This window comes from Corvus cornix, chromosome 1 (assembly GCF_000738735.6).
Source record: "Corvus cornix cornix isolate S_Up_H32 chromosome 1, ASM73873v5, whole genome shotgun sequence".
In the NCBI taxonomy this organism is placed as follows: Eukaryota; Metazoa; Chordata; class Aves; order Passeriformes; family Corvidae; genus Corvus; species Corvus cornix.
Window position 1 is genome coordinate 65,071,374 of NC_046332.1, and position 8,775 is coordinate 65,080,148.

Below are 8,775 nucleotides of genomic sequence, written 5' to 3' on the forward strand. Positions count from 1 at the left end.
CCCAGTGTTTTTCTCTTATGATGCCCTCTTACATACGAGGCTTTGAAGGTGAACTCTGCTCCACATCTGACTGCTCAGATACAACCAGGTGAGTGCACAGATACGCTTTTAAAGAAAATGTCCGGGTAAACGCCCACAGCTGTAGCCCTTCCCTAGTGGATCCACTGTTCTATCTTAGAGTATGCAGTACTTCATCTGTTTTCCACGTAAATAAAGTGTGGATGAAGCATAATGAGGCATTACTTAGCCTTTCTGAAATGTTAACAACATTGCCCTATATTTTATTTCCATTTGTTTAACAAAAATAATATCTTAGATTTCCTATCTCTTTTTACAACTCAGAGCAAATACTGCTTTTTCTGTCCTTGAGATAATCCTTTTCTCATGCCACTTCCATGGTCTTTCACATTTTAAAATTCGAATATTGGTTCTGTGAAAAGAGTGTTCCAAAAATCCAGCAAAATATTGATTATTATTCACATTTTAAAACATCATGTGAATCAATTCACTTAGATTTATTTCAAGTAGCATATGTCTCTTGAGCCATTGAAAATACAGAAATTTTCTTCAGTACGTATTAAAGTTTCTCAAAAGTCTAACGAAAATAATGTATCAACTACAAAAAATCCATAATTATTGCTGGTAGCAGTTAGTTACTGTAATTTATGATTAAAAATACTGGATGTCTCCTACATATTTATAGTAGCCAATATTATTTCAGCACTTATGAATAATAAAAATAGGCATGCTTCCCCTATGACTGATATGAATTCATTACTACTCTTGTTAAAATTCGAGTTGGGAACTCAGAAAGCTAATTGTGATTTCTTTTTCTGTGTTAAGTGAACATGCAGTGATATGGCAGTTAGTGCTTTAAGTTTTTAACTTTTAAACGTTTAAAGTTTACAGACGTTAAGTAGAATAACAAATATTTGATACAAGTGAAATAATTGTTTGGCAGAAAATATGTTTTATTCAATTTTTCCTTCTACTGAAATAGCCTCCTTTCTCCCTTCCCCAACTCACTCTTTCTCTTTCTTTCTCTTACTACTCTCACACTGAGTGGTATATAGAGGCAGAAAGAGGACAGAGGGGAGGAGGAAGGAAGGAAGGAAGGAAGGAAGGAAGGAAGGAAGGAAGGAAGGAAGGAAGGAAGGAAGGAAGGAAGGAAGGAAGGAAGGAAGGAAGGAGATAAAGTAGGAAAATAGGAGGTTTCAGCAATGTATAAACCAGGTGGTTATTACTTATACTGATTTTAATATTGTCCATTATTTGTTCCATTAAAATACTCTTATTAGGAAGCCATGACTGCCATTTTTCCTGGTTATTTCTTGAGAAATCCTAACTGTTTTTAGGATCTGACATAAAATTCTGTATTTCTTTCTCCATCTCATGCAGCTCAGAAGGCATGGAATGCAAACTCCGTGGTTGTTGCCAATGGAGAAAAGACACTCATGAATGAAGCAGTGCACTGTTAGAAAGTGAATTAACATTCAGGAGCAATCCTCACTGTTATAAACACAAAGAACTGATATTCATTAAAAAAAAAAAATTAGAAATAAAAAAAAGAGAAAGAGAGAGTGAAAGAAGAGCAGTATTTTCTAGTGTTTCTAAGCAAAACCAAAGCGAAATAGATGATAAGACATTTAAGTTTGGATTTCCAAACTGTGGAATTCACAGTCACTAAATTTTTCACATTTTTATGTTTTGCAGCTGTGTTTAAATAAATCTATCTAATTATATTGAAGGCTGCATTGTAATGACAGCCTAATCCCATTTGCCTGCCCAGAACATGATAACAATGAGCTTGACTGGGTTATTAAGATTTACAAATGGAGTATGTTTTCCATTTATCCTAAGGTTCTCTTCTTTTTTTTCTTTTTCTTTTTCTTTTTCTTTTTCTTTTTCTTTTTTTTCTTTTTTTTTTTTCTTTTTTCTTTTCTTTTTCTTTTTCTTTTTTTTCTTTTTCTTTTCTTTTTCTTTCTTTTTTTTCCTTCTTTTCTTTTTTTTTCTTTTTCTTTTCTTTTTCTTTTTTCTTTCTTTTTTCTTTTCTTTTCTTTCTTTCTTTTTCTTTTCTTTCTTTCTTTCTCTTCTCTTTTTTCTTCTTTCTCTTTCTTTCTTTTTCTTTCTTTTTCTTTCTTTCTTTTTTTTCTTTTTCTTTCTTTCTTTCTTTTCTTTCTTTCTCTTTCTTTCTTTCTTCTTTCTTCTCTCTCTTTCTCTTTCTTCTTCTTTCTTCTTCTTCTCTTTTTCTTCTTCTTTCTTTTCCTTCCTTCCTTCCTTCCTTCCTTCCTTCCTTCCTTCCTTCCTTCCTTCCTTCCTTCCTTCCTTTTTTGGTTTTGTATTGGTTGGTTTGTTTGTTTTGTTTTGTTGGGTTTTTTTTCCCTAAATGTGACTGGCTTTCTGGTTCAAAAGAATCATGTTTATGACCTTAAACCAAAAGTAAGAAAGACAGATAAGTCAATTCTTGACACTTTCCTACAAAGATCAGACCATCTGGACATTTTCTATTTGTAACAGGTGCTTCTGGGACTTAGAGCCTAATTCTGGCCCAGATTCTGTTCTGTATGGGTGACTCCATTACTGTGTGCAACTGCACATTGCATTAATTGAAGGGACTCAGAAAGGCCAAGTAAAGTAATTAGTCAGTTAGTCATGCAGAAAAGAGACTAGTGGCTTAGTGCCACTGAATGTTGAATGCACAGATGTACAGCACCATCAGCTTTTGCTCTCTGTGGTACTCTGCTAATCTCCGGCAGGTAGAGCAAAGATCTGTCTTAGTCCAGGCTTTCATTCTTGTGAAAGCAACAACATAAATTTTATATCCACTAGGGAGAGAAAATCATGAGTTTGAATGACTTAAAAAAGAAGCCACATCAGCATAAAATTGTCAGAATGGTAAAAGTGCCAGATGGGCCAAATACGGTAGTTAGGTTTTTAGGTTCCAGTCTGAGTTTTTAGGTTTATCCAGCAGCAACTGGCATATGTAATAAAAGCTGTAAAATGGGTGTGATTTTGATAAGCTTATTTTTTAAACTATGCTGTTTTTCTTTGCACGTACTTGACATTTTTTTGTAGGCCTAGCTATTTTGGGGTCAGAGTTTGATCAGAATTGTTAGCTAGTGTCACCTGGAAAATTAAGAAAATACCTGCTCTGCTATTCATTTCCACTGAGCAGTAGAGCTAAATCTGGGCAGCAAATCAAAAAGGTTTTAAGTGAGAGTGGTTTATAGTTCAGTTTTTGCATAGCTTATAGCAGGAACCCAAATCTTTTTTCTGTATCTTTCACAGATGCTGTGTATGTGCTGTTTTGCTGTACATCCACTCAGATTGGGTATCATAAAAAAGTCAGGATTGTTGCATTTCACTGTAATGTAAAATTTCTAGACTAAACCTTTCTTTTGAAAAGCGTAATTTTTACTTTCTGATCAGAACAACCAGAATCAAGAGCTAGTAAACTGAAATCACAGTTTGCCTAGGCCACTATTTTCACTATTATATTAGGTTTTACATGCATTGTCCCATTGAAATAATCATCTGCAGTGTGCATTGCAATGATATGCCCTCATTGCCTTCAATCATAGAGCTCACTACAAAAATTACTTACAATAGTAAAATGCAGTATTTTAATCTCTATCTTAGAACTCTTAGCACTACTTGCATTGTCTATATTTCATGTGTACTTTGATAACCAAACAGCAGTGTGATCAACTCCCTCGAGGGCAGAGAGGCCCTGCAGCGAGACCTTGACAAATTGAGAGATGGGCAACCAACAACTGTACAAAGCTCCACAAGGGCAAGTGCTGGTTTCCTCACCTTTTACCAGGAAATACAGTTTGTATGTATACACTGGGCAATGAGATGCTGGAGAGCAGCACTGCAGAAAGGGACCTGGGGGTGCTGGTCGACGTCAAGTTGAACATGAGTCAGCAGTGCCCTGGCAGCCAGGAGGGCCAACCCTGTCCTGGGGGGCATCAGGCACAACATCGCCAGCCGGGCAAGGGAGGGGATTGTCCTGCTCCACTCTGCACTGGGGCAGCTTCACCTTGAGTATTGTCTGCAGTTTGAGGTGCCACAGTATAAGAAAGACATTGAGCTATTAGAGAGCATCCAGAAGAGGGCCGTGAAGATGGTGAAGAGTCTAGAGAGGAAGCCTTATGAGAAGTGAATGAGGTCACTTGGCTTGTTCCGCCTGGAGGAGACTGAGAGGAGGACTCATCAGAGTCTTCAACATCTTCATGAGGGGAAGCACAGGGGCAGGTACCAATCTCTTCACTGTCATGACCAGTGACAGGACTCAAGAAAACATCATGAAGCTGAATTAGGAGAAGTTTATGTTAATTTCTACTGGAGTAAATAATAGGTGGTATAATTTCAGCTGCATTGTTTTAGTCAACTCTGGAGTGCATTCATAAAATTCCCTGTTTTCCAAGTTCAGATTATCCTTTCTTTTACTATGTAGATTGAGGAGGAAATTCTACCTCAATCTTTGTCACTTGTTGAAACTGATAGCTTTTTCCTATTACTTGTATTCCTAAATTACAAAAGGAAGTGCCCTACTTGTCAAAATAACAAGTGTTACTTTAAACTTTACATTTTAATATGGAAACAACTACAAGAGCTACCAATTTATGTAAACTACCTCTTTTTAATCACTATGACATTTTTGAAGAAGCTGAAAAAAATTAACTGAGCTATAATGTTCAGACATATCTTGGTGATAAGCATGGAAGAAATAAGATTTAAATAGTTCTTGAGGAGTTAAAGTGAGGTAAAAAGACTGGGAAAGATATATGAACCCAAGATACTGATCTTGTTTGATATTATAGGTTTCAGTATTACTCATCTGCATTGCCTATTTAATTTGTGTGAGCAGGCAAGGGAATCAAATATCCTGGAGAAAAGGATTCAGAGGGCTGATCATCCTGTAAAGTTTTCAGTGGGAATTGTATATATTCATCTCCTGAGATTACTGAGCATTTTACATGCCATATTTCAGTCCCCTACCTAATTAACATACAGAACAGAGCTGAGAGACAGTACAAAGAGATGATGTGAGGTGTGTAGTGATTTAAAACAGAATTGCCAAATCTCATTGTAAGCTCACTGGACTTTTTTAATATCCTGAGCACATAGTGCATGATTAAAAAAACCCCCACCTATCAGTTGCTTTGATCGGATAACAAATATTGGAAACAGGTTTATACTTTAGTTGGAATACAGTATTTCTCTGCCCCCCAAAATTCATAAGGAGCAGACAAGTTACCAGTGTAATCTAAGATGTTCATATGTCTGAAGTAATTTATCCTCTTTTCAAACAAAGCAAAGTGGTTGTCATAAAATACATGGATCTTATTTGAGTTGGAAAAAGAGAATGTTGCCTGAGAGGCAATGAAGACTGCAGACACCTTACCATCATGGTCTTTTATTATTTAACTTTTCATGTGTATTTGCTAAATATACTCAAATATTTGTGATTCTGAATACTAATCCTGTCTAATTTGAATAATATAGAGACCATATATGGTTTCATCTATGGAATTTCTGTAACTTTGAAATAACTCCAAATACAGGCACCCCTTGTGCCAAGGTAGCTAGGAGTAAAAGCTCACTTTCAGAGTCAATGTGAGAAAATATTTAGTGGCAGCCATCAATACCAGTGTCAAAAAAAAATTTAGCCAGATGGCATATAATGTTTTGAATAAACATAATGGATGGAGAAATATTAAAAAAAACCAATATTGATGAAAACAAAGGCTGACTTGCTAGAGAATTCTAGCCATACAAACCCTTATAATTTACTTCAGATGGACACAATTTATTTGATCACTAGTGCCACTTAATGCTCATTGCTGCTATGCCTTTTGAAATGGCATCATTGAGGATAGCCTCACTGACAGATCTGCCATGGGCTGCCAGATGGCAAACTGATTCAAGGATAACACAACAGCAACTACTGTCTGATTTCCTTAATTTATCATAATTTTTCTTCTAGATACTTCAAAGACATAATAGAGTTTCTCTGAACATCTGGAATATGTGTATGTATTTAGCTGTATGTATAAAGTATATGATTGTGCTGCATGTTAGCTAATTGTTTAGTGTTTCCCAGCAAACACTGGGCACATATCCAAAACATGCTTGATTTTACAATATTGTCCTTTATATTGAAATTAAACTTATAAGAATTATAAACTTTATAAAAATCCTACTTAGTCTGTACATTTACTCTAATCCAAACAATATAACATTTTTGCAGCAGGGTAGAATAAGGAATAAACAACAATAAAAAGTGTTTAATGCCACCTTACCTCAGTGTCTTGGGGTCACTTTATGATGTTGTATCCCATATCGCTGCCCTATGCCCAGAAATTAATTTTGTGCCTTTCTATGCCTTTAAACTGAGGATGAGAGGGGGGAGAGAAAAAACCCAACAAAACTCTTCAAAGCAGTTTGTTTTCAAGGACACAGAGATAGAGATGGCTCTCTGCGTTCAGCTGTGGCGAGAGGAGTGGGAGGAAGCACCCAGCTTGCTTTCTTTCCAGCCAGCTTTTGGCCACTTTTTTTCAGCTCCTTTTCCTCCAGAGAGTTGAACTTTGTTTTCCTGGGACTCCTATTTTTCCCTACTTCTCTGCTGGACGGTTTCAATATCAGAATACATCAGGAGGACTTTCCACCAAGGCCTTGGCCCAGCAGGTGGGCCTGCCACCCAGTCCCATCTCCAAGGAGGAGGAGAGAGAGGCTATGGAAGGACTCTGAAATTTTCCCAGGTTTCTCTCAGCAGAGTGAGAGGTTTTATTATTTAGCATTATTATCCTTTTCCTGTGTGTTTGTTAAATAAATATTTTTTATCTCTTTCATTTTCCTTCGAGGAAAATTAATTTTTTCCCAAGCCTGGTTGGGGAGGGCTGGTTGTAACCTGCTTTCTCTCAGAGAATATATTTCCAAATTTGCCCAAACCAGCACACTCAGTTATTTATTCAAGTTATATAGTAAGAAAGATTGACAAAGTTTTTAGATTCTAAAAGGACTCTAAAAGGAAATATCTGTATAATTAAGTTAGCCTTGTGAAATTTAATTTTCTCTACGTACTTCAGCACATGCAGAAATATACCGTGCTTGTCAAATGTCAGTATTGATTTACTATTATTTTTATTTTAGATTTATTACTGTATTTATTTACTTACTTTTTTGTTATGCATGGACACTTAACCTCTATTCTCTGTTTCATGACTATTGCTTATGAAGGATGGAGTCACCCACCTGGACCATAGCACAGCCCCAGAGTGGTGCAGCTAAGTGAGAAAGTGACTGGCTCAGAGGATAAATATTCTTTAAGGAAAATCAGCAATTTGTTGCTGCCGCCGCTATTTGCCATCTCCTCTCATATGTCATGATTTAACCAAACTGGAAGGATAATATGGCCTTTCAAGAACAGAATCAACATCTCCAGCTAAAGAACAAAGTTTTCATATTGAGAACAAAGCCTTCTATCAGGAGAATCAAAGTGCCCACAGACAGAACAAAGTCCTTTGGGAACAGAAGAAAATCCTTCAAGAGAAGCACAGGGACTCTTCAGAGGAAACATATGACCTTGAGAAACAGCAAAGGGCCTGCCAACAAAATAAAGCCCTCAGAGAAGAGATTAAGGCTCTCAAAGGATAAGAATGAGCATTTTCATTGAAGGAAAAAGCTCTTCAGCATGAGATTTTAGCTTTATGAGAAAAACACAAAGCCTTCAAGGACCAGCTTAAAGCTCTTCAAGAGGACAACAAAGCCATTCAGGTAGAGGAAAAAGCACTTAGTGAAGAAAAAGATTCCCTCAATGAGGAGAAATTTGCTCTGCAAGAGGGGAATATGCCCCTTCAAAGAAGAAAAAGGCCCTAGGAAGTTAGGAGAAAGCTCTCCAAGAAGACCCCAAAGACCTCCATGAAAGGAATAAGATGCTTCAAGAGAAGGAACAAAGTAATACAAGAAAAGAACCAAGTGCTTAGGGAGATTTTGCAGGAGTGAAGAGTTTAGAAAAACAGTAATTTTTGTTGTTGGCCAAATATCAGCAACTAATGGATAAAAACAGGCACTAAGCAGCCTGTTAGGCTTAGTGCAGAGGTATAGCAGAAGTGCTGAGGAATGGGTGTTGGTATTTCAAATCCCTGAAGCCTAGTAAATCAGTGCTACAAAACATAATGCATATCTGTGGATGTCTGCTTCATTGAGATGGTGAATATCATAGAAAACAAGTTTCCTATTTTGGTATTTCAAAGGTTAGATTAATACTTTTTACGATAGAATTCTGGGGGATATTCACAGAAAATTGTTTCTAATGTAATGAACATTAACATCATATACAAGTGAGTCTGTGGCAGACTTTCACTTTTTACATTTAGATTAACCAATAAAAAAACATTTCTGAAAATAATTGGTATGAAATGCTTTCAGAATATGCTAACAAGTTATTTATCTTGGATGTTTTCCTTCAAAGATCCAATTTTAACCTGAATTTTCAGGAAAATAATTCAGTATATTTGTGCTACTAAAGAAAAACATTATGAAGCAAGCTTGAACACTGTCTTCCTAGACAGTCCACCGTGCTGCTTTTCTCTGTTTTTGCTTTGTGCAATTTCAAAGCCAACAGGTATGCACAATTACTGCCAAAAACAATACTTAGACAAGCCAGGTTTTGTCTGTAATCATATACATTCCTCAAGTGTCAGCCTTGTAAGCTTTGTACCCTTTGATGCCTGTACATGTATTTATATCACATTTCAGTACCCATAA

The 8,775-nt window shown here is 36.4% G+C and overlaps 1 pseudogene; it reads left to right on the forward strand.

Moving 5' to 3' along the window:
* The first annotated feature begins 7,394 nt into the window (after positions 1-7,394).
* LOC120410339 lies at positions 7,395-7,991 on the forward strand (annotated as a pseudogene).
* Positions 7,992-8,775: the final 784 nt, after the last annotated feature.